General features: G+C 35.8%; 1 long non-coding RNA gene across 1 annotated transcript in view; it reads left to right on the plus strand.

Annotated features, from left to right (window-relative positions):
• The first annotated feature begins 468 nt into the window (after positions 1–468).
• The window catches only part of LOC136031736 (uncharacterized), a 52,661-nt gene continuing 27,611 nt past the window's right edge, over positions 469–25,518 (plus strand). Inside the window, exons 1-2 of the long non-coding RNA XR_010618571.1 lie at positions 469–601; positions 11,082–11,261. This is a non-coding gene — a long non-coding RNA (uncharacterized LOC136031736). The remainder of the gene's footprint in view (positions 602–11,081; positions 11,262–25,518) is intronic.

The raw sequence follows: 25,518 nt of genomic DNA on the forward strand, positions 1-25,518 counted from the left end.
ACTTGTTATCCAGTGACTTCTTAAAAGTTATAGGTAAAGTTGCTGACACTGTAGACTCAGAGAGGGAATTCCAGTCGTTGATGACTCTTTTGGAGCAGAAGTTTTGACGCATTCTTGTATTCACGTGGCATTTAGAAAGTTTCTTTGCATGTCCTCTTGTATAGGATTGGTGGGACTTCTTCATTTTGAGTAGACTAGAATAAAAATATGTCAAGAACTTTAGCATTTTCGTCCCCTTGACTATTCCTGACTCGCTAATGTTACCTATATAAATTCTACATAAGAGAGAATAAACTCAACAATTACTCGTGCGTTCCCTCTTCAACATCGAGCAGAAACGGTATAAATTCAAGGAAATGGTAAAGGCATAAAAAATTAGTTTTCAAATTCCTTTGACTTAAAACAGCTTTGATATGATAAGGCTCACTTACAGGCCTTGCTAAGACGACGTAGAAAACGATTAGACCAGGCGTTTTCAAGTTGAAGGTACCAGTTTAGCCTACCATCTATCTTCATCAAAAACTTATAGTAACTCTAATAGAAAAATTCCTCCAGAGCATACTCCTGACAAAGTTAAGGATGGGCAACATAATTAACCTTAGTAAGTGTACAATATGATACATTCAGAATAAGGCTTCATTAAACAATCAATTCACAGCTCTTTGAAATCGTTAAAAAGTTTCAGCTATGTAGCTATAGGGGATACCTTTTAAGCCAAGTCACAATTGGGGATATACCAATATGACTTCTATAGAATAATTTCTAGTTGAGGGGCTTCTTGCTATCTTGAAAAGTAGCTAAGATAGTTGAAAGAAAGGTAAATTTCTAGTTTAGCTTCTTTTTATTATCCTGGAAAGGGATTGGGTAAGGAAAATAAACTTCCAGGGATGGGTCTACAAACTAAAGTAGGCCTATATCCCAGGAAGGTATCTTAAGATACCTACCACCACTACTTCTTCTCCCTATAGGGTACTGACCTTTGACAACTTAAAAATCTCTGTGCTTTAAAAGTTAATCCTTGCAAAATAGGGTAAAACACTAGTATCCAATTGAGCAAAATTATGTAAAACTAAATTGCTTTTATTATAAATTCAAATTTAAGCCCTTTTCACCTAAACTAACACAACCTAACTATGGTAAAAATCTAGTTTATTGACTTCTTGCTATCTCGGAAAGGGTTTAGGTTAGGAAAATAAAACTTTCAGAGACGGGTCTACAGGCTAAAGTATGTCCCAGGAAGGTATTTTAAAGTACCAACCTCCACTCCTTCTCCCTCTAGAGGGCCTTGAAATTTGCCTACATGACAGGTCAATACCTATTGAAATTTTGACAAAACAGCATTTTAAATAATTTTGTTACCAGTTGCTTTTTCTCTGCCTTTAGTTCTGAAAATGCAATTCCTGTCATTTGAGTAAAATTTTGAGCCATATCTCAGTTTTTTGTTTAAAATTTAGGAAATGTATTTGCATATCTTTAAAACCTTATAAAATGGAATTGAGCAAAGTTATGAAGCTGAAAACAATTTTGTTGTACTTCAATTAAGCAGAAGATCTATTTTGCAAGGTTTCACTTTTATAACACACATATTTTTAAAGGTTATCAAGGTCAGGGACCTCTAGAGGGAGAAGGAGTGGAGGTAGTTGCTTCATAATACCTTCCCAGGACATACTTTGATCTGTAGATTCATCCCTGAAAGTTCCATTTTCCTAACCTAAACCCTTTCTGAGATAGCAAGAAGTCAATTAACTAGAATTTTACCCTAACTATAAATAATTTTGGCACCAAGGAAATGTAGTATTATTTTGTCAAAATTGACCAATAACTCATACTTTAATTGAAAATTCATCATTTTTAAGAGCTCAAAAAGTGCTTAAATTTAGAGTTGCAATAGAAGCAATTATTATATTCATAAAGAATATAAAAAAGGCATGGCAAATTATTAATGAAAATTTGACCCAGAAGGTGGGGTTCTTGTTACTGCCCTCACATTGCACCATTCTGTAGTAAATTATGGGCAGTTCAAAACCCATTTCTATTTCTATAAAGCAATTATTATATTCATAAAGAATATAAAAAAGGCATTGAGTGGTAGGTTCACTTTATTGGTAAGTCAATTATATGGACTGCAAAATATTTACCCCTATTTTGACATGTATATCATTTTTAATGTTTCAGTTTCATTCACATAGGCCTATTAACAGAAAGCTGATTTCTGATTCTAAAAATGTAACTTTTATTGCTTGATATTTATTCTATAAATCACAAATATTGAATATATTTGTTTCTTTTCCATTGCTTGTCAAAACAGAGACCACATTTTCAATTTATGCTGGCAAATTATTAATGAAAATTTGACCCAGAAGGTGGGGTTCTTGTTACTGCCCTCACATTGCACCATTCTGTAGTAAATTATGGGCAGTCCAAAACCCATTTCTATTTCTCTGCAATGCCAAAGAAAATTGGTCTTTTACCCTAGACCTTCTACTTAAGTAAAATACAAGAAAACTGTTTTCAGCTTCTTAACTTTGCTCAATCCCAATTTATGAGGTTTCAAAGATCTGCAAATCCATTTTCTAAATTTAGGAAACATTCATATAGCTTAAAATCCAAGGCCTACTCAAATAACAAGAATTGCGTTTGCAGAACTAAAACTAGAGAAAATGAAACTGATAAACTGAAAATATGGAAAAATGTTAATATGTCAAAATTTCAATATGTATGAACCTGTAAAGTGGGCAATTTTCTTAGACTTGGAAATCAGAAGAGGGTTAACATAGAAGCTTAAAAATACTTTCCCAGAGTATGTTTTTGGCCCTGGACTCATTACTGAAAGTTTCATTTCCTAACCTAACCCCTTTCCATGATAGCAAAAAGCAACTAAACTAGAATTTTACCAAATAAAATTATAAATTTGTAGTTGACTGCATAATTTAGCTAGGATAGAAGTGAATACATCACTTGATGCCTTTTGTATATTCTTTAATAATTTAATAATGACTCCTAGGGGAAATTACATTTTGATCCCTTTATGGAACCCAAAAAGGTAAAACAGTCCCTAGTACCCAACAATTTAAAAACATGTTTAAAAAAATTGTCTAGTGAGAAAAAAGGTAAAATTTTAGATGAGCTACTTTGTACTATCTTGGAAAGGGTCGAGGTTAAGGAAAATGAAACTTTCAGCAATGATTCCAGGGCCAAAAAAAAAAAGAATACTCTGGGACAGTATTGACAAGCTACTATATTAGCCCTCTTCTGATTTCTAAAGTTTAGAATCAAAATTTCATCCTGAATCCAAATATGACATTTGTTTCCATTGTAAATTCAGTTTTAACCTAATCTTACCCAAATATAGCCTATAGCCCATATTATACATTTCCCATGCATTTTTGTTACTGTTAATTCAATTTATGGATAAACCAGTTTTAACAAGATTAATGTAAACACAGGTATACAAGCCATATCTTAAATAAGAGAAAAATCTATCCTCTTTGATGGTCTATAATTGACTTAAAATTGATTTTGTGGTAGAAATGTATGTCATTTTCAGGATGAAATTCCAATTCTAGAGGTAAGTTTGTTTCTGAGCTATCTGAATTTCTTTTCCTCTGCTTATGGCACTTGGTATTAACCAAGTGACATAGCAATCACAAATTCTGTCAGTCTTTCAATCCTGGTTTTGCTACTTTAGGCACTTCCAGGTAAGCTAGGACGATGAAATTTGGCAGGCGTATCAGGGACCGGACCAGATTAAATTATAAATAGTCGTTTTCCCAATTTGACCATCTGGGGGGGGGGCGGGAGTGGGGGGCCTGTTAATTCAGAAAAATGGAAAAACTGAAGTATTTTGAACTTTTGAACGGTTGATCAGATCTTAATGAAATTTGATGCTTGGAAGGATATCATGTCTCAAAGCTGTTGTTTTAAATCCCGACTGGATCTGGTGACATTGGGGGGAGTTGGGAGGGGAAAACATAAAACCTTGGAAAACACTTAGAGTGGAGGGATCAGGATTAAACTTGATGGGAAAAATAAGAACAAGTCCTAGATACATGATTGACATAACTGGAACGGATTCGCTCTCTTTGAGGTAGTTGGGGGGGGGGGTTAATTCTGAAAAATTAGAAAAAATGAGGTATTTTTAAATTATGAACAGGTGATCGGATGTCAATGAAATTTAATATTTAGAAGGATATCTTGTCTCAGAGCTCTTATTTTAAATCCCAACCGGATCGGGTAACTTGGGGGGGGGTTGGGAGGGGAAAACCTAAAACTTGGAAAACACTTAGAGTGGAGGGATCAGGATGAAACTTGGTGGGAAAAATAAACGCAAGTCCTAGATACATGATTGACATAACCAGAACGGATCCGCTCTCTTTGGGGTAGTTGGGGGGGGGGGGTAATTCTGAAAAATTAGAAAAAATGAGGTATTTTTAACTTATGAACGGGTGATCGGATCTCAATGAAATTTGATATTTAGAAGGATATCGTGTCTCATAGATCTTATTTCAAATCCCGACCTGATCTGGTGACAATGAGGGGGGGGGGAGTTAGGAGGGAGAACCTAAAACTTGGAAAACACTTAGAGTGGAGGGATCGGGATGAAACTTGGTGGTAAAAATAGGCACAAGTCCTAGATACATGATTGACATAACAGGAATGGATCCGCTCTCTTTGCGGTAGTTTGGGGGGGGGGGGTTAATTCTGAAAAATTAGAAAAAATGAGGTATTTTTAACTTACGAACGGGTGATCGGATCTCAATGAAATTTGATATTTAGAAGGATATCATGTCTCAAAGCGGTCTTATTTTAAATCCCGACCGGATCTGGTGACATTGGGGGGAGTTAGGAGGGGGAAACCTAAAACTTGGAAACACTTAGAGTGGAGGGATCAGGATGAAACTTGGTGGGAAAAATAAACGCAAGTCCTAGATACATCATTGACATAACCGGAACGGATCCGCTCTCTTTGGGGTAGTTGGGGGGGGGGGGGGTAATTCTGAAAAATTAGAAAAAAATGAGGTATTTTTAACTTATGAACGGGTGATCGGATCTCAATGAAATTTGATATTTAGAAGGATATCGTGTCTCATAGATCTTATTTTAAATCCCGACCTGATCTGGTGACAATGAGGGGGAGGCGTTAGGAGGGGGAACCTAAAACTTGGAAAACACTTAGAGTGGAGGGATCGGGATGAAACTTGGTGGTAAAAATAGGCACAAGTCCTAGATACATGATTGAAATAACAGGAATGGATCCGCTCTCTTTGCGGTAGTTTGGGGGGGGGGGGGTTAATTCTGAAAAATTAGAAAAAATGAGGTATTTTTTAACTTACGAACGGGTGATCGGATCTCAATGAAATTTGATATTTAGAAGGATATCATGTCTCAAAGCGGTCTTATTTTAAATCCCGACCGGATCTGGTGACATTGGGGGGAGTTAGGAGGGGGAAACCTAAAACTTGGAAAACACTTAGAGTGGAGAGATCAGGATGAAACTTGGTGGGAAAAATAAACGCAAGTCCTAGATACATTATTGACATAACCGGAACGGATCCGCTCTCTTTGGGGTAGTTGTGAGGGGGGGGGGGTAATTCCGAAAAATTAGAAAAAATGAGGTATTTTTAACTTATGAATGGGTGATCGGATCTCAATGAAATTTGATATTTAGAAGGATATCGTGTCTCATAGATCTTATTTTAAATCCCGACCTGATCTGGTGACAATGAGGGGGGGGGGAAGTTAGGAGGGGGAACCTAAAACTTGGAAAACACTTAGAGTGGAGGGATCGGGATGAAACTTGGTGGTAAAAATAGGCTCAAGTCCTAGATACATGATTGACATAACAGGAACGGATCCGCTCTCTTTGCGGTAGTTTGGGGGGGGGGGGGTAATTCTGAAAAATTAGAAAAAATGAGGTATTTTTAACTTACGTACGGGTGATCGGATCTCAATGAAATTTGATATCTAGAAGGATATTGTGTCTAAAAGCTCTTATTTTAAATCCCGACCGGATATGGTGACATTGGGGGGAGTTTGGGGTGGGGGAACCTAAAATCATGGAAAACGCTTAGATTGGAGGGATCGCGATGAAACGTGGTGGGAAAAATAAGCAGAAGTCTTGAATACGTGATTTAACTAATTGGAACGGATCCACTCTATTGGGGGAGGGGTAATTCTGAAAAATTAGAAAAAATGAGGTATTTTTAACTTACAAAGGAGTGATCGGATCTTCATGAAATTTCATATTTAGAAGGACTTCGTAACTCAGATCTCTTATTTTAAATCTCAAGCGGATCCAGCGTCATTAGGGGGGCAGTTGAGGGGACCAGAAATCTTAGAAAATACTTAAAGCGGTCAGATCAGGATGAAACTGGATGAGAAGAATAGAAACCTGTCTAAGATACGTGACTGACATAACCAGACCGGATCTGCTCTCTTTGGTGGAGTTGGTGGGGGGTGGGGTAATTTTGAAAATTGAGGTATTTGTAACTTACGAAAAGGTGACCAGATCTTAATGAAATTTGATATTTAGAAGGATCTTGTGCTTTAAAGCTCTAATTTTAAATTCCGACCGGATCCTGTGACATTGGGGGGGAATCGGAGGGGAAAACCGGAATTCTTGCAAAATGTGAAAATGGGATATTTTTATCTTACGAATAGGTGATCGGATCTTAATGAAATTTGATATTTAGAAGGAATTCATGACTCAGAGCTCTTATTTCAAATCCCGACCAGATCTTTTGACATTGGGGGAGAGTTGGAGGGCGAAATCTTGGAAAACACTTGGAGTGGAGGAATCGGGATGAAGCTTGGTGGATAGAATAAGTAAATGTCCTTGATACGTGATTGACAGAACCGTACTGGATTCCCTCTCTTTGGGGGAGTTGGGGGAAGGGGTTCAGTGATTTAGCGAGTATGGTGCTTCTGGACGTGCTAGGAAGATGAAAATTGGTAGGCGTGTCAGGGAGCTGCACAATTTGACTTGATAAAGTCGTTTTCCCAAATTCGACCATCTGGGGGGCTAAAGGGAGAGGAAAACTTAGAAAAAATAGGTATTTATAACTTGCGAGTGGGTGATCGGATCTTAATGAATTTTGATATTTAGAAGGACATCATGACTCAGAGCTCTTATTTAAAATCCCAACCGGCATTAAGCCTCTTATTTTCCTTTTTAAATCACTCTATTGATTCATAGAATTTTGTTAGAGCTCATACCATATGATCTCTTGGCTCTTAGCTCTTCTTGCCTCGTCACAAGTGCCGTATGAGCTTTTAGCTCTTTTTTAGTTTTGCAAATACAATTCCTGCTACCTGAGTAGAATTTTAAGCCATATCAATGTCTTTCCCCCCTAAATTTTGGAATTTTTTTTTACAGATCTTTGAATTCTCATAAATTGGGATTGTGAGCAAAGTTGTGAAGCTGAAAATACTTTTCTTTTACTTTATTTAAGAAGTAGGTCTATTTTGCAAGGTTTAACTTTTATAACAGAAAGATTTTCAAAGGTCATTAACCTCTTGAGGGAGAAGGAGTAGAGGTTGGTTCTTCTAAATACCTTATTGGGTCATACTTTAGTCTGTAGATCCATTCTTGAAAGTTTCATTTTCCTAACCTAACCCCTTCCCAAGGTTGCAAAAAGTAGTTTGTTTAGAATTTTACCACAAAAAATTCCCTTTGCAGCTGATTCAGGAATGATAATTATTTCTTTCCCTAGTCTTAATAGTAAACTGTTATTTTGAAAACAAATTAGGAGGAATTAAAAAAGAACTAAGGAATTAAAAACTAAGCTAAAATTAATTAATTAGTTTATAAATTAGTTTAAATTAGTTAATTTAATTATTAGTATAATCATTAGTTTAAAATAGTTTATTAGTTTATAATAATTAATTGTTAGTTATAAATAAGTTTAAATTAGTTTATTTAATTATTAGTTAATTAGTTTTCTTTAATTCTTAGTTCTTTAATTCCTGAAACCCCTCGAAAATGGCAGCACAGCAAACCTGACTCTTTTACTGGCTTTTTTCATTTTTATGCAAACCTTTTTTTGTAATAAAATTTTACTATTGGCTAATGAAAATGACAATGACCATTCCTGAATCAGCTACAAATGACAATTTTTTCTCATTAGCCTTTTTTTTAGAAACACATTTTAACTTTGGTTTTATGGGCTATTTTGAGCCCTTTTAGACTTTAAAGGGCTAAAAATGTAATTTCCCACATAAGCAATTATTAAATTATTATAAAGGGATCAAGTGATGTATTCACTTTCATCCAAGCTAAATTATGTGATCACCTATTAATTTGCCAATAAAAATTTCAGGGATGAATTCAGGGCCTAAACCCCCCTAAAATGTTATCGGGATGTAGTTTCTAATCTTTTCTCATTTCTAGGGATGAGAAGATTGTGTAGATGACAAGTCTATACCTAGGCTGTCCAGTGAATGGCATCAGTTAATAAAGCTATCCATAAAGTGAATAAATCGTTTAGCCATTAGCATATAGCAAATAGCAGACAACTTATGAGAAGCTTCAAATAAACCACATAGCCTAGGCTATACGTAATATATCAAGAAGTATATTAGAAGTATATAGAAGTATATTGTGTAGATGACAAGTCTATACCTAGGCTGTCCAGTGAATGGCATCAGTTAATAAAGCTATCCATAAAGTGAATAAATCGTTTAGCCATTAGCATATAGCAAATAGCAGACAACTTATGAGAAGCTTCAAATAAACCACATAGCCTAGGCTATACGTAATATATCAAGAAGTATCTACACAAAAAAGTGGATTAAGAATGCTTCTTGACTACTAAGGTCCCTGTAATTGCCCTGTAGTGTGTTACTACAAATAGTAATACTAACAACACTTCTTGATTACTAAGGTCCTTGCTTCAGCCCTGCAGTATTTTGCTGCAGCAAAGATTGATCTCTGGGTCCCATATCACCAAGCTAAGGTCAAACCAACTGCACTATCACAGGGCATTATATGGTGGCCGGCGTGTAGCTCCTGGAAAATACCCCCCCCCCCGTGGAAATAATTTCTCTCAATTGGTTGGTCTTCAATCGCTCTTGTCTCCTAAAGAACGGATTAGAACTCTCAGTTTCTGATTGAATGAACACCCCCCGAAGTTTCTGCGATCATGAAGTGGTGGTGGGGAGGAGGAAGGGGCAATCCCCTCCAATGCGGAGTAAATTTTGCTCATTTTTCGGTTTACTGTTACTAAGTTTTATAATTTGTCCTTTGCTTACAGGCAGTACTTGTTATTCGAAAACATATAGACAGTTTTTGCGGAGGAGTTTTCTGCAGGGAGGGAGATTGTCTGGAGGAACATTCAGCGGGGAGAAAATTTTTGGGAATAATTTACAGTCAGCGTGGATGTATTTTTACGTGGGTATTTTTCCTGAGTGGGGACGCCTAAAACCATGGTTTGTAATCGAGCTAAAAGTCGATGATCAAGCTCGATTTTTATTCGCTACAACCCGAGTGTATAACAGCGAGTTCAAGACCCTGGTTCGGCATAGACTTTTGAAAAGATTAAATTACGGATCAACGTGGAAATTTTTTGCTTAAGATTTGGCTAGGAAGAAATTCTGAAAGAACTTCTTATTCTGAATTCGAAAATGCAATGGCAATTTTCCTTTGCACATATTAATACTTTTTATTTCTTTCTGAGGAAAGTTTTCGTGCCGAAAAAAAAAGTTGAACTGTTTAAGATTTTTCTAATACAGTTTTGGATACTGACTTTAAAAGTATTTTAGCACCCTTAGCTTTTTTCACAGTAGTTTTAATTTTTTTTTGGCAAAAACGACAAAGATTAAACAACATGGAGTTTAAAAATTAGTTGCAGTAAAGAACAGTTGCCAGAATTAGTCGGAAAATATAGTTAAATTTAGCATACAATTCACCAGTAAGTATATTTAAGCATTCAAACTTCTTTTTTCCAAAACACAAATCCCGCTGCAGAACAAAGTTATAACTCCTAGCTCAAAAGCTTAAATTTGAGAACCTTTTCAGCTAATCTCGAAACCCCAAAACAATCCGTTACGCATGTACAGCTTTATGTGACTATTTTTTTTGTGTGTCTAAAACACAAACAACTCAACAAAAGTACTTTAAAAAATGGCTACAAAATTAGTATCACTACTCCCTTTAGGTTCTAATATTGCTCTTTACTTTTCTTGAGCAAAACTTAAGCGTTCAAGCGTTGCCTAAGTAAAGTACAATAAGTATTCAATGTATTTATGTTTTGTCATGTTTTTTTGTTGATTATTGGTTTCTTGAATGCTGAATTATAAACAATGGCCTGGAGTTTAGGTTGTGTATCTTCATTGGTAATTGAACGTAGCTTGAAATATATGACAATTGACAATTCAATTGACATCAGTTTTTACAGAGTTTGATTTTAATTAACATAAAACAGAGAACGATCCTATGTCAATAGAAACAAAATATCTAAGGCAGCCCTCTAGCGTTTTCTAAGTAAAGGGCCATAAGCCTTCATTGTATGTGATTCTTTTTTTTATAAATTGTGAAAAAGCTAATTTTGTCAAAAATTTTTTTTCATTGTCAGTTGGATTCTTGAACACTGAATTATTAACTGTGACCTTGATCGAGACTGTATATCTTCATTGACAATCGAATGTGGTAGGCTAGTTGACACGTATGACAATTGACGAAATCGACAATCCAATTGACATCTCAGACAGTTGAAAGTGGGTTGTCAGATTCTAAATTGAAAATTGTGTTCCAATTGAAACTTTCTCCTTGGATAAAGCACTTGAACCTTCTTCAATATTTAATCCATTTTTTTTTTCTCACAAAATCCAGCTCAGCTGGATAATTTTCCTTTTCAAGCAAAGTATCCCCGATTTAATTATTTGTCAGAGAAGCCTGGCTATTTTCAAAGGTGTTTCCTAACTTTTCAAAGCAGACTCGGCGGTAAGCAAACACTTTGAACACTTCTTCCACTCAGTATGGTTCAGGCCTTGGTGACCGTAACATCAGTTTACCAATGACAGAATAGAGTAGCATTACTGAACATTTGTTTATGATATTGTTCAAAAGGTATATTTCCTTTCAGGGCAATGAACGTGACCTATGATGACCGAAACAACAAATATTGATCAGGACTTGCTCAATAGGGACTTTTTAGTGTGTGGACGGACCGGGAGACGTAATGCACTGCCAGAATTACAAGGGAGTTTTGCTGTTGTATCCACTGCCGGGCTACCGGAAGCCCTAGAAGGATTATCCTGTGGTGGTGAGTCAAAGTTGTTCCATTTGACAAGGCAACATGTGACACTAACAATAAATTTTAATTGTAAAGACACGTCCAAAAAATTAAATAAAAAGACTTATGTCAATGCTCGTCAACCAGGATATACGCATAGGGAGACGGGGGATTATAGCCGCTGCTGCAGGAACAGCATGGTATTTGTGACTTCACCAAATTTTTCTAAGTTTTCTTTAGTTTGACGAGTACTTTTGGTCCACATTTCTTATCGCTGGTACATTTTAACATGGTATTTGTGATTTCACTAAATTTTTCTAAGTTTTTTTTAGTTTAAGAAGTACTTTTGATCCAAAATTTCTTATCGTTAGTGAATTTTAACATGGTATTTGTGATTTCACAAAATTTTTCTAAGCTTTCTTTAGTTTGACGAGTATTTTTGGTTCAAATTCTTATCGTTTGTGCATTTTAACGTGAAGTTTCTCATCTTGTAGCTTTTATCGGAGGTCCCTCTTTTCATGGAAATATCATATTTATTTAAATCGTATATTGTGACGTTTAATTATATTTCTATTCCAGCCCTCTTTTCTTCAAATGCTTCCAAAAATTCACTTAGTTTCTCTGTATTTAACCAAGTAAAATGTTGGTTACCTGCACAGTAAAGACTGTTTAGTGCCCCCCTCCCCCTGTTTTGACATATGTCTTATTCAAATATCTTCATCAATAAATAAATAAGTATCTAGAGTTGAATAAAAACCTCTGATTAATTTTTTCCCCAACTTTACTGTAAAGTTATGTTAGAAAACAACGAATTTGGTTTTGAGAAATAATTCGGTGGAGATTTAATTTCGGTGGAGATTTCTTAAATTTTTTGATTTTGATAGAAACTTATTTGATTTTAATATTGAAGTATCGAATTGGAATGCAAGAGCTTTTGCTAGAAAGAGGAATATGGCAACTCTGACGTGAAATATCACGTGAAAATATCTTCAGTTTTGCTAAAAAAAAAAAAAAAAACAGAAATTGGTTTTTGTGTGATGGTACAATAAAGTGGAGAGAAGACCACCGATACTTGTTTATTATATAAAACCCACTTAATAAGTAAAGCTTGGTTAATACTAATGAAAAAAACAAAATATGATGAAAATAGAATACTTTATTAGCAAAATTGTGAAAATTACAACTTGGAAACATGCTCCCAGGACGCAGTGTTTTGTTTTGGGCAACAACCCCTTATCCTGGAAAAATATATTTGCCTGTTCCTCGGTCCTTGGCAAATCCCAGATCTTAATTTGAACATCCACGGTGAGACATTATATTCTATTACTAGTCAAATTAAACTAACCGGTGTCCTCAAGAATTGCATTAATAATGAACTAGGCCAAGAATTGCGTTAACAATGAACTTTTCTTTGTCTTTGAGACGGTCAGCTGATGCCGAAGCTCCCAATTTGGTAATTCACAAATGACCTTCACAATTTTGCTAATAGAGTATTCTAATTTCATTATATTTTATTGTCACCATTCTTCACTTCTCGAGCGTGTTTTATGTAATATACAATTACCAGACCACCTATGCCTAATACAAATTAAATTAAAAAAAAAAACGAGTTTTTTCTACTGAAGGTAAGGAGCAACATTAAAGCTTAAAACGGACAGAAATTATTACGTATATGAAGGGCGTTGCCCCCTCCTCAACACCTAACTCTTTACGCTAAAGTTTTTAATGATTTTAAAAAAGCGTCTTATTATTCTAATTACATAAAAAAAACTAGTTTTTTTAACTGAAAGTAAGGAGCGACATTAAAACTTAAAACGAAGAGAAATTACTCCGTATATGAAATGGGTTGTCCCCTCCGCAATCCCTCGCTCTTTACGCTAAAGCTTTTAATTGTTTTAAAAAACAGAATTGTGGCAAAGAGACAAACATTAGCGTAAAGAGCGAGGGATTGCGGAGGGGACAACCCATTTCATATAAGGAGTAATTTCTGTTCGTTTTAAGTTTTAATGTCGCTCCTTACTTTCAGTTAAAAAAAATAGTTTTTTTTATGTAATTTCTGAACGTTTTTGAATTAATGCATGTTTGATTTTGGTTCTCCACACATCAATTATTAAAATGAAATTTGTATATTAATTCCTTTTTTGGCTAAATGGCTTTCTCTTAGTTTTTATCAGACGATTTTGAGAGATAAAGAGTGGGGAAAGAGGCATAGTTGCCCTGCAATTTTTCGGTTACATAAAAAGGCAACTATAAATTTTAATTTTTAACGAATATTTTTATTAGTAAAAAATATACGTAACTTAAGAATTAACTTACGTAACAAACTTTTATATTCTTAAATTTTTATTATGTATCTGAGGGGGTTTGTACCCTCGTTAATACCCCGCTCTTTACACTAAATCGTAAGTTTTGTCCCAATTCTTTAAGAAAGACCCCTGAATCAGAAAGGCCGTAGAATAAATAATTGAAATTACTAAAAACACTATAGCATAAAGAGCGAGGTATTTATCTCCTCCTAAATACCTCGCTCTTTATGCTAAAGTATTTTTAGAACCCCTCATATGCGTAATAATCTCTGTTCGTTTTAAGTTTCAATGCTACTCCTTACTTTCAATTGAAAAAACGTTTTCATGTTTATTTTTTCATTGTTTTTTATAGTAATTTTAGAAAATCCTGCGCCCTTTTCATTGAATTTCTGTTCCCCCATGACATATTTCTCAAAGGAAAGGTCCTCCCACATAGCCCCCTCCCCTCAAACCCACAACCCAACCCCCAAAATCAAAAAAAATCCCCTGAAAAGGTCTGTACAATTCCCAATAACCATTATTATATGTAAACACTGGTCAAAGTTTGTAACTTGCAGCCCCTCCCCCAGGGACTGTGGGGGAGTAAGTCATTCCCAAAGACATAGTTATTATGGTTTTTGACTATGCAAAAAAAATGGCTATCTCAAAATTTTGATCCGTTGACTTTGGATAAAAAATGAGCGTGGGAGGGGGCCTAGGTGCCCTCCAATTTTTTCGGTCACTTAAAAAGGGCACTAGAACTTTTCATTTCCGTTAGAATGAGCCCTCTTGCGACATTCTAGGACCACTTGGTCGATACGATGACCCCTGGAAAAAAAAAAAAACAAATAAACACGCACCCGTGATTTGTCTTCTGGCAAAAAATACGAAATTCCACATTTTTGTAGATAGGAGCTTGAAATTTTTGCTATAGGGTTCTGTGATACGCCAAATGTGATGGTGTGATTTTCGTTAAGATTCTATTGCTTTTAGGGGTTGTTTCCCCCTATTTTCCAAAATAAGGCAAATTTTCTCAGGCTCGTAACTTTTGATGACAAAGATTAAATTTGATGAAACTTATATATTTAAAATCAGCATGAAAATCCGATTCTTTTGATGTATATTTTAGCATCAAAATTCTGTTTTGTAGAGTTTCGTTTACTATTGAGCCGGGTCGCTCCTTACTACAGTTCGTTACCACGAACTGTTTGATTAAACGGCCTTTGTGTTTCACGAGTCATCTTACATAATTGGGACTAAATTCAAACTTTAGCGTAAAAAGTGATGTGTTGAGGAGGGACAACCCCCTTCATATGCGTAACAATTTCTGTTCGTTTTAAGTTTTAATGTTGCTCGTTATTTTCAGTTAAAAAAAAAACTTGTTTTGTCTTTAATTTAATTTCTGATTGCTTTTTAAAAAACGCCAGGAAATCTAGCCCCACCTCCACGGAGAATTCCCCTCCTCCAAATGGAAATATCATCTAGACAGTTCAATCCCGGTGAAAAGTTACCATGGACAATTACTCTCGACCACTCTGCGCGTAAAATTGAGACTGAAAAGAGAAAACAAGACATATGAAAAGAATTTTGTATAAGAATTCTGGCAAGTTTTCGTAGTTTATAATTTTCCCTGGCAAGTTCACTCCCTGGAAAATTTCCCCGTGGAAAACCCCCCAGCAGAAAATTTGTCCCCCCTCCCGAAAATGTATGCATGCATCCCTATTGTAAAACTATGCGTAAACAATGGGCAAATTTTATAACTTAAAGATCTTTCCCCTGGGGCTGTGGGGGGCATGTTATACCCAAAGGCATAGTTATTGGGACTTTCAACTATGATAAACAAAATGACTATCAACATTTTGATCGGAAGATTAGGGAAACAGTGGCGGAGGAGGGCGCCTAGCTGCCCTCCAGTTTTGTCGCATGAAAAGGGCACTAGAACTCTTAATTTCCGTTCGAATGAGCCCTCTCCCGATATTTTAGGACCACTGGGTCGATACAATCATCCCTGGAAAAAATATTTTTGCAGATAGGAACTTGAAACCTATGTATCCGGGTTATCTGATACGCTGATTCCGATGGTGTGGTTTTCATTAATATCACTTGACTTTTAGGGGGTGTTTCCTCTTTTTTTTTAAACTATGAAAATTTTCTCAGGCTTGTAACCTGTGGTAGGTAATACTGAACTTAGTGAAATTTATATATTTAAAATCAGCATAAAAAGCCAATTCATTGATATATCTATTTGTATCAAAATTTCGTTTTTAGAGTTTTGGCTACTATTGAACTGGGTCGCTCCTTAATTACGTTTGATTACCACGAACTGTTTGATTAGTATATTTTAGCCATATTTTTGCTAAAGGTTAATTTAAGCTAAAGCCATGGATTCGTTTATCTCGGTCATCTTCACTTTTAAGTGCTTCTTACTCAAACATAGGGTCCAGCAGAACGTCATTGGAGGTTCTGCTTGAAAAAGTGGGCTATGATGAACTATGGGGACAAGTATGATACAACTACAATATTATTTCAGAATTTTTCACTTTCTCAATACCAACCATTCACAAAATATAGTTATGTTTTTGTATAGGCGTTGCATATATTTGTTAATAAAATTGTATAAACTGCTATATTTACCGCTGAGGAATTCTGTACTTATTTTGATGCATGCCATCCAATCATATTTCCATTATTGGTTGTTTAAAAATCAAAATTTTTACAGGACTATTGTCTTATTTAACGCTAAATCCGAGCCGATGTTTCAAATTTTTATTTTTGTGCTCAAAAGACATGTCGAGATTTGAACGTTTACATTGAATATGTGGAAATCTCAAGATTAAGAAAAATAATTAGAAATCTACCACAGCTTAAAACCCTGAGAATTTAAATCCCCAATCTATACCTATCAAATACAAAAATAACAAACACGTATTTGCTTATTTTTTAAGAAGTATTTCGAATCATATACTTAGTTTGAAGCACATACCTACATGCGTCTTTATTAGAGTTCATATTTTTCTGACGATTTTGGTCTTAATTCGAATATTTTAGGATGAATAGAAGAGGAAATACTAACCTCGAGCTCAAAACTGACAGGACTCTAGACTGATAGCACTAGCCATTATTAACATTCACCGAAATATTTAGGTAGAGATTGACCGTGTAATAAATAGATATGAAATAAAGAAATAGGGGAGTAGAAGTTAAGAAATAGACTTTTTCGTTCTTATAAAACTGTGAATTCTGTAATTTAAGCAAAATATACAAAACTTTAAAAAGTGGAAAGATCCGCTATGTTGTTATGAAAAGTTAAATTTTGATTAGAAAATTCTTATATTTCGTCAAAGTTGACATTGTTTATTAAAACATTATTTTAAAAAGAAATAATGACTAGATAATGCTTTATTATTTGTACTTAAGACCCTCGTTTTAAATGTCTTCTATGTATTTCTGTCTCTTTGTTCTATTTTTCTTGTTACACCACTAAAAGAATAAATATTTAATGTTTAACAGATCTTTTATGAATATAAAAGTTGTATCTTAATCCTCATTTCCTACTCTTCATTACTATCATAATTACTAAGCGATGCCACAAAGTTAGGCGACATGCTATATGGTTCAACCTGTGTCACAAAGAAACTTATGACCCCAAAAGATGGTTCAAGACCTTTTTTTTTTTTTTTTTTTTTTTACAATAAAAAGCTTAACTCACTCTCTATAGTGGTCGGAAGTGCAAAGGCGAAAAATTATGCAGAAAGCATTAAATATTTTTTTTTATAGATGGTGAACAGCTTTTTAGTTTTTCATTGCGGGGTAGTTTTTGTAACGTACTATTTTTTTATCAATATTTTTATAGTATTTAAATTTCAACAATTTTATTAGAACTTTAACCCTCACCAGATTTTAGATTAAATTTATGACCATTTCTACTACCTACCTACGACGCATAATTGTTGAGGTTCCTTTTGAATTGCTGGTATTTCTTTGCTTGCAAGTTTATCGAAGCAACCTATTATGCGCTCCTCGCTAAAGAAAATCCTGGATCCGCCCCTGGGTAGACGACTTTTTGCTATTGAGTAACTTTGGGCATATTTTCTTCATTTTTCAAAAGAGTTGAGCCACCTATGCGGGTAGTCATTTATATCCATGATTAAAGATTAAAAAAAAAACATGTTTATTCAACTGAAAGTAAGGAGCAAAATTAAAACTTAAAACGAACCGAAAGTATTACGTATATGAGGGGGTTTGCACCCTCATCAACACCTCGCTCCTCACGTTAAAGTTTTTCGGAACTTTAAAAAAAGTTGCTTATTATTCTAATTAAACAACCCCTGTGTTTCAGTAGTTGTTTTTGAAATAACTGGGACTTAAAACTTTAACTTAAAGAGCGAGGTGTTAAGGACGGGGAGACGCCCCTTATATACGTAATAATTTCTGTTCGTTTTAAGTTTTAATGTTGTTCCTTACTTTCAATTGAAATAAACTATTTTTTTATAATTTAATTTTTGACCGTTAAAAAAAAACGATCAGAATATCTGTTTCTGCTTCCACGGAAAAATCCCCTCCCCACTGAAATATCCTCTGAACAATTCAATCCTGGCAAAAATTTACCCCGGGCAATTACATTTAACATCTCCACGCGTAAAATTGAATTGATAATGAGAAAGCAAGACATATAAAGAAATTTCGTAAAGGAAATCTGGTAAATTTCCCCAGTGTAAACTTTCTCCTGAAAAGTTCACCCCCTGGAAACTTCCCTCCATGGAAAATTCTTCCTATGCAAAATCCCCCCAGCAGAAATGTTGTCCTCCCCTCCCCACCCTAAATATGTATGCATACTTCCCAACAGATACTATACGGAAACAATGGACAAATTTAATAATTTAAAGACCTTTCCCCAGGGGCTTTGGGGGGGGGGGGTCATGTTATCTCCAAAGACATAGTTATTAAAGCAGGACGGGCTCTCAAGGAATCTTCCTATACCTCCCATGTTAAACATTTGGAGTTTGCCTGACTGTCCTGAATTAGTGATTCCGACGGTTTTTATTTTAACAGATATAAAAAAAATTTGGTGAGTATTTTGATCTAATTAAATCTTAAAGCCGACAATTATTTTTTTTATAATTCCAAAATAATTATAAAACCTGCTTCGGGTTTACATTCTAAATTGCTATACTTGACACTGTTGTTGTGGGGTATCAAAAAATAGAGCAAAAAATATTCTATTCAACAATCAGAAACTTATTTCTATAATGTATACTTGCTGGCTGTAGTCCCTTCAAATACTTTACATATTTTGTTGTGTGTTCTGAAGTCAAAAATTCCCCTCAAAACACTAGATGTAGCTGTAATTGGAGCGCGTGAGAATAAATTAGACCAAGGGACTAACCCCTCGGATGTTTCTTGAGCGATTCAGTGAAGTATTAGTTAGTTGTAACCGGTTTAAACTGAGTCCGGAGAATAAGTAGCGTTCAGACCATTGTTGCCACTTATGCCGCATTTTGTGGCATTACGCCGTGATTTTGAGAGAAATGCCGCATAAAATTTTGATCATGCCGCACGCCGCGATTATGCCGCGAAATGGCTTTTTATACCGCATTTGTTCCCGTATGTAAAATTTGTCCAACTTTAAGTTTCTGATCTTTTGCAAATGTCTTTGTTGCATAAATGGGGATTTCAAAGTTTCGCGGAAGTCAACTACAGACCTTAATTAATGACCCGTCAGTCGCCAGCTTGTCCTCTGGGAGGCCAGTGTGTTCGAAGGGGGTTGAGTTATTTTTGCGAGTTTGACGAAACTTTGACATTTGAGTTTCTCAGTTCATCTCATGACTTCATGACCTCTGTTAGCTCAGTCCAAGTGTTTTCAGAAGTGTTTAACACTTCTTCATTTCAATCAAACATTAGACAAAAATGGCCGTTGATGTAGATTAATTTTAGAATTATCTTTTTCAATCTTTTTTTTTGTAAGTATATAATTTATATTTTAGTGTTACGAAGGAGTCAAAATAATCGAAGGTCTCTAATAGTGGTTTTACAGAAGGAAACATGCTAGAACAAAAAGATACTTAAAAGACATAACATAGTTTAAAGATAAAAGTATAATTTGCAAACTATATATCTGCTGCAGCATGTCTCCCTGTGTCTGTGGTTATAAACTGTGCTATTCCAGACATTTATGTGCTTTACTCGAAACACTGCATGCTCTGAATAAAACACTACAAATAAATAATATAGCCTATTTGACTGTTCTTTAGCCTACTAAGATTAAAATGAGGACGAAAGTAAAACAGTTCAAAATAGGGATGATACCTTTTTATTGACAGTGAATAGATATAAAATTATTTAACTGGATATTTCGAACACATATATGAACACTGTATGATGATGATGAACACTGTATATGTGTTCGAAATATCCAGTTAAATAATTTTATATCTATTCACTGTCAATAAAAAGGTATCATCCCTATTTTGAACTGTTTTACTTTCGTCATGGAAAGGCAGTGTGGTCTTCGAAGCTATCTAAAATGAGGACGATTGTACATTATAGCTTAAATTTCAGTTTTTAAATTCTAGTTCTATGCTTTTAGCTTTGATAATGCAATTTCTACTATTTGAGCAAAATAGTAAAATTCTAGCTTTGCTATCTTAGAAAGGGGTTTGGTTAGGAGAATGAATAGCCAAGTAAATCCTGGGCAAAAAACTTAGACCTACTCTGGGAAGGTATTTCCAAGCTTCCGTGTTCACCCTCCTCTGATTTCTAAGTCTTCAAAATTTCCCTACTTGACAGGTCTATATCCATTGAAACTTTGAAAAAATAATTGTTGTTAAACAGAAGGAAACGTGGTTGAACAAAAGATCTTTAAAAGACTGCGTTGAATGGGGAATGGCTTTAGAAATTGCTATGATCCAAAATAATTATAAGTAGATATACGTATAATTTGCAAACTGTCTTTCCAACGTATCTCCCTGTGGACATATGCTGTTCTACTCCAGACCTTTGTGTGTTGCTGCTCTGTCTTTTGATAAATTTGGAGCAAACCATATAACTAGCTTTCATAAAAAGTAAATATACCACTTGATGCCTTTTTATATGCTCTTTAGGAATATAATAATCGCTTCTAGTGCAAATTCAGATTTAAGCATTTTTTTAGCTCTTAAAAATGACAAAACAAAAGTATGACAGTTCATATAACTGACTTGCCAAACAAGCAAGCATGCCACTTGATGCCTTTTCTTACGTTCTTTGCAAATATGATAATTGCTTCTACCACATTTTCAAATTTAAGCACTTTTTAAGCTCTAAAAATGACAAATTTTCAATGGAAATACAAGTTATCTCTCATTTCCAACAAAATAGTACTATGTTTTCTCTGTGTTATTTTCAGCAAAATAATACTACATTTTATCAGTGCTAAAACTATTTATAATAACGTTAGGTTAGGTTAAAATGTACTTGAATCTGAATTTGTGGTAGAAGTTATTAGTGTATTTGTAAAGAGCATAAAAAAGGCATCAAGTGGTAACTTATTGATGGGTTGGATCAAAATGCTGAACATGCTCAGAACAAAACACTACGAAAAATAATATAGCCTGTTTGTCACTTCTATAGCCTACCTAGATTAGAATGAGGATACAAGTACATTATAGCATAAATTTCAGTTTTAATTTCTTGTTCTGTGCTTTTAGTTTTGATATTGTAATTCCTGTCATTTGAGCAAAATGGTAAAATTTTAGAGTTGCTACTTGTTGCTATCTTGGAAAGGGATTAGGTTAGAAAAAAGAAACTGTCAGTAGTCTTGCAAATCCTGGTAAAAAAAAAAATACTCTGGGAAGGTATTGCCAAGCTTTTATGTTCACCCTCCTCTGATTTCTAAGGCTTCAACATTTGCCTATTTGATAGGTCCTATACCTATTGAAACTTTGGAAAAACAACATTTTACCTTAATTTTCAGTTAACAGTTTCTTTTTCTCTGGTTTTAGTTCTGAAAATGCAATTCCCTGTTGTTTGAGTTACATTTTAAGCCATATCTGTGATTTATTTCTAAATTTAGGAAATGTTTTTGTGGATCTTTAAAACCTCATAAATTGGTATTGAGCAAAGTTGTGAAGCTGAAAATAGTTTTGTTGTACTTCATTTAAGCAAAAAATCTATTTTGTAAGGTTTCTCTTTTATATAACAAAGATTTTAAAGGTCATCAAAGGTCAGAGCCCTCTAGAGGGAGGAGTGATGGTAGGTACATCAAAATACCTTTCTGGTACATGCTTTTAGTCTGTAGACCCGTCCCTTAAAGTTACATTTTATTACCCTAGGCTTTTCCAAGATAGCAAACAGTAGATAGACTAGCATTTTACCAAGCAAAATTTCAGGTCACATCAATTGTTCAGAAATCAGACCAGATTTAATTAGAAATATTCTCTTCCCCAGTTCAAATATCTGGGGGAGTCGAGGGATGGTTAATTCAGAAAAAATAGAAAAATTGAGGTATTTTTAACTTACAAAGGGGTGAATGGCTTGTAATGAAATTTGATATTTAGAAGGATCTTATTTTAAACTTCAGAGCTCTTATTTTAAGTCCTGACTAGATCTGGTGATATTGGGGGGAATTGGAGAGAGAAACCAGTGGAAAATGCCTAGAGTGAGTGGAAAGATCAGGATGAAACGTGATGGGATGAATAAGCACAAGTCCTAGATACATGATTGAAATAACCAGACTGGGTCTGCTCTCTTTGGAGGAGTTGGGGGGTTCAGTGCTTTGGCAAGTTTGGTGCTTCTGAACGTGCCTGGGCAATGAAAAAACAAGACCAAAGGTTCTATGTGATCCCAAAAATTCAGTATTTAATCCAGACATTGGGTTTTGTCTTCGCTAGATCCAGTCTTCGCCAAACTCCTTGAACATTTTTACTCTTAAAGATCTAGAAACAGATTAAGGCCAAATGGCTAATCCTCTGAGAAAACCAAGATCAGATTTGGATTCAGTATGTGTGTTTACCTCTATAAGTCATATTTATTTTGACGATACCGATCGAAACGATCCTGCCTTCTGCCATTTTCCAGTTTCGCCGAAATTCCGGAGCTACTTGTCTGGCGAAAAATTGAAGCTCAGAAACAAATTTAGCGTATCTCCTTGAGTCCTTACCCCTATTTCCACCATCTAGTCAACTTCAAATAAAAAATATACGTATAACAAATTATCCGGTTTCAGCCGGATTCTGGACGAAATATATGTCCGGCTAAAAAACGATTGTCATATACGGTTTCAGCATGCCCTCTTACCCCGAAATCGAACATCTTATCAACTTCAAATAAAACTTTTTACTTTTAACTAACTTTCTGGTTTTGGCCAGATTCCCGGCGAAGGATTTATCCGGAAAGAACAAAGGGTTCTCAGCAGGCTGGCAGTGGAAGAAATTAAACTAATCCAGGTTCGTTTCTTTCACCAGCGAGTCAATCCATGAAAGAAAGGACATAATAGCTAAATATTTCTCTTGTTTATAGACCAAACGTGTTACAACATAATGGCAGAAGTGATAGATATCGATCAGGAATATGAGGACGGTGATAAAGACTCAGACGATAGTGAACCCTCCAACAAACAACCGAGGATCACAAAGAAAAGGGCAGACCAAAGATACAAGACTGAGTAGGAAAGAGAATCTGACTTTAATGAATGGCTACGAAAAGGAAAGGTGCAGACCGGTCAAAACAGTGGATTTATCTCACTGTGTTTACTGCAAAAAGGATTTCGTTTGTAAAAAATGGAAACAGGACGCAAAAAGGCACAAACAGACCAAAGCTCACGAAGAAAATAAGAAAGCATGGATAACTTCGTCTTCTAAGACCATGCCATTGAGTCTTTATTTTTCTGGTGATTCAAAAATCGAAAGAGTGGCCACTGTTGAAGCGAAGCTAGTGACATTTCTCGTTGAGCACGATCTACCCTATTCGCTTTCTGAAGACTTGCTGAAACTTGTGAAAAGTATGCCAGGCCCAGATCTTCTATGCCAGGCCACTCTTGGTAGAACTAAAGCAACTAATATAGCTCGACAAGCGTTGGCCCCTCATTTTCATGAAAATCTTCTTGAAAGCCTGGAAACGAATCTTTTCTCCGTAGTAATTGACGAGACCACAGATTCCTGTGTAGCCAAACAACTTGCTGTTTTTGTCAGCTTTTGTGACGAAGCAATGAATGTGCAGGTAGATTTGCTCGCTCTTGTCGAATGCAGCGACGGATCAGCGTCTGGTCTATTCAACCAGCTAGTGAAGGTGATGGATGATGTCAAGAAGGCAGGTGTTCCTCTACAAAACTGGGTCGGATTCTGCTCTGACACAACGAATGCTATGATGGGGATAAACCACTCAGTCAAAACACTTGTTGAAGGGAAATATCCCTGGGTTACAGTTGTGAAATGTAGCTGCCATCTGTGTGCCCTAGTTGCAAGTCCTGCTTGCAAAAAACTGTCCAAGAGCCTCGAAGATCTATGTCGAACTGTGTGCAATCACTTCAGGCACAGTGCAAAACGCCAAGATGCATATAGGAAGGAATTTCAAGTCTTTAGTCAAGTGGAACAGCACAGATTCCTTGCTTTGGCTCCAACACGCTGGTTGTCGTTTCAAAACTGTGCACGCCGTATTCTCGAACAGTGGGATACTCTTACGTTGTACTGGGACTCGTTGGTACTTGATGATCCCTCGCATGTTAATGATCATGTAAGAATGACACTAAACAACCCATACTGTTGGGAGAGCTGAATGAGTTCAACAGCATCTTCCAGTCTGAAAAACCCCTATTTCACCTCATGAAAACCCAGGGGGAAAAACTTCTTCGGACATTAGCCATGAACTTTATGAAGCCTTCATATGTTAGAACAGTCAACCCTTTTGACATCAATCCGCATGACGAAGTGAACTATCTTCCCGACGAAAATGTCTATATCGGCTACAAAGGGTACGATTTCCTTGTGGGGCTCGAAACGATAGAAGTTACCAGTGGCCGTTTTGTAGCGGAAAGTCTCCGAATTCGTCGCTCCGCGAGGGATTTCTACGTTGAAGCTGTTCAACAAATTCTTGACCGTTTTCCATTCTCTGAAAAGATCTACGACCTGGTACACTTGCTTACCCGTAGCTCTAGTTATGAACTGAAAGTTCCCAGTCTTCGTCAGTTCTTCGATTACTACGATTCTGCGCTTTGGAATAAAGCAAAGCTAGATCAGGAATGGCGGTCTATACCGAGTGTAGCTCTACCTAGTACTGTCGATCTCCCTGACGTAGATGACATGGGCATTGTCGTTTACTGGCGCCACATCTTGCAAACGAAGTCACCAAATGGTAGTCGGATGTTACCAAATGTCGGGAAAATGGTTCAGTACTTTTTCTCACTCCTTTTCTCAAACGTTATTGCCGAGCGTCTCTTCAGTTTGCTCAAGGAAGTGAAAACTGATAAGCGAAACCGACTGAGTGCAGTGACTCTTTCGGCAACACTGAAAACCAAGTGTGGCCTTAAGCGCAATTCTTCAAGAGGGCTTGACTCGGGCAAGTCAGTGCTAGAGCTAGAACCCGGACTAGTCAAGCGTGTACTCAAAGTGAAGGCTAGTGCCTCTTCTCGTGACTATAACGTTTTGAACCAAAGCATTGTGTATGGTCCGGCCAAAGATATTGTTTGTGACACACGTGAACAGTCCGATTCCGATTAATCTTGTCTCTTTGGCTTGTATTATTTATCTGAAATTAATCTTGTCTGTTTGTCTTGTATTATTTATCTGAATGTCCCTTCTTGAAGCTTTTGATATTGATTTTCATTAAACATTAATCGAAAAAGGTTGAGTTACGAGAATCTAGTTACCCATCAATTATTCTATTGGATAGACTTGAAGGCCCAAGGGGAAATCACTTTTAATTTCTTCACTATTCACTTCACATTTATACGGTTTTCCCACCGTGGACTTTCCCTGCTGTGGTACCTCTGCACTTTTACTTCTGTTGCGTGCTTGACGAAAACGATGAAC

The sequence above is a fragment of the Artemia franciscana genome, chromosome 10, assembly GCF_032884065.1.
Source record: "Artemia franciscana chromosome 10, ASM3288406v1, whole genome shotgun sequence".
Taxonomy (NCBI): Eukaryota; Metazoa; Arthropoda; class Branchiopoda; order Anostraca; family Artemiidae; genus Artemia; species Artemia franciscana.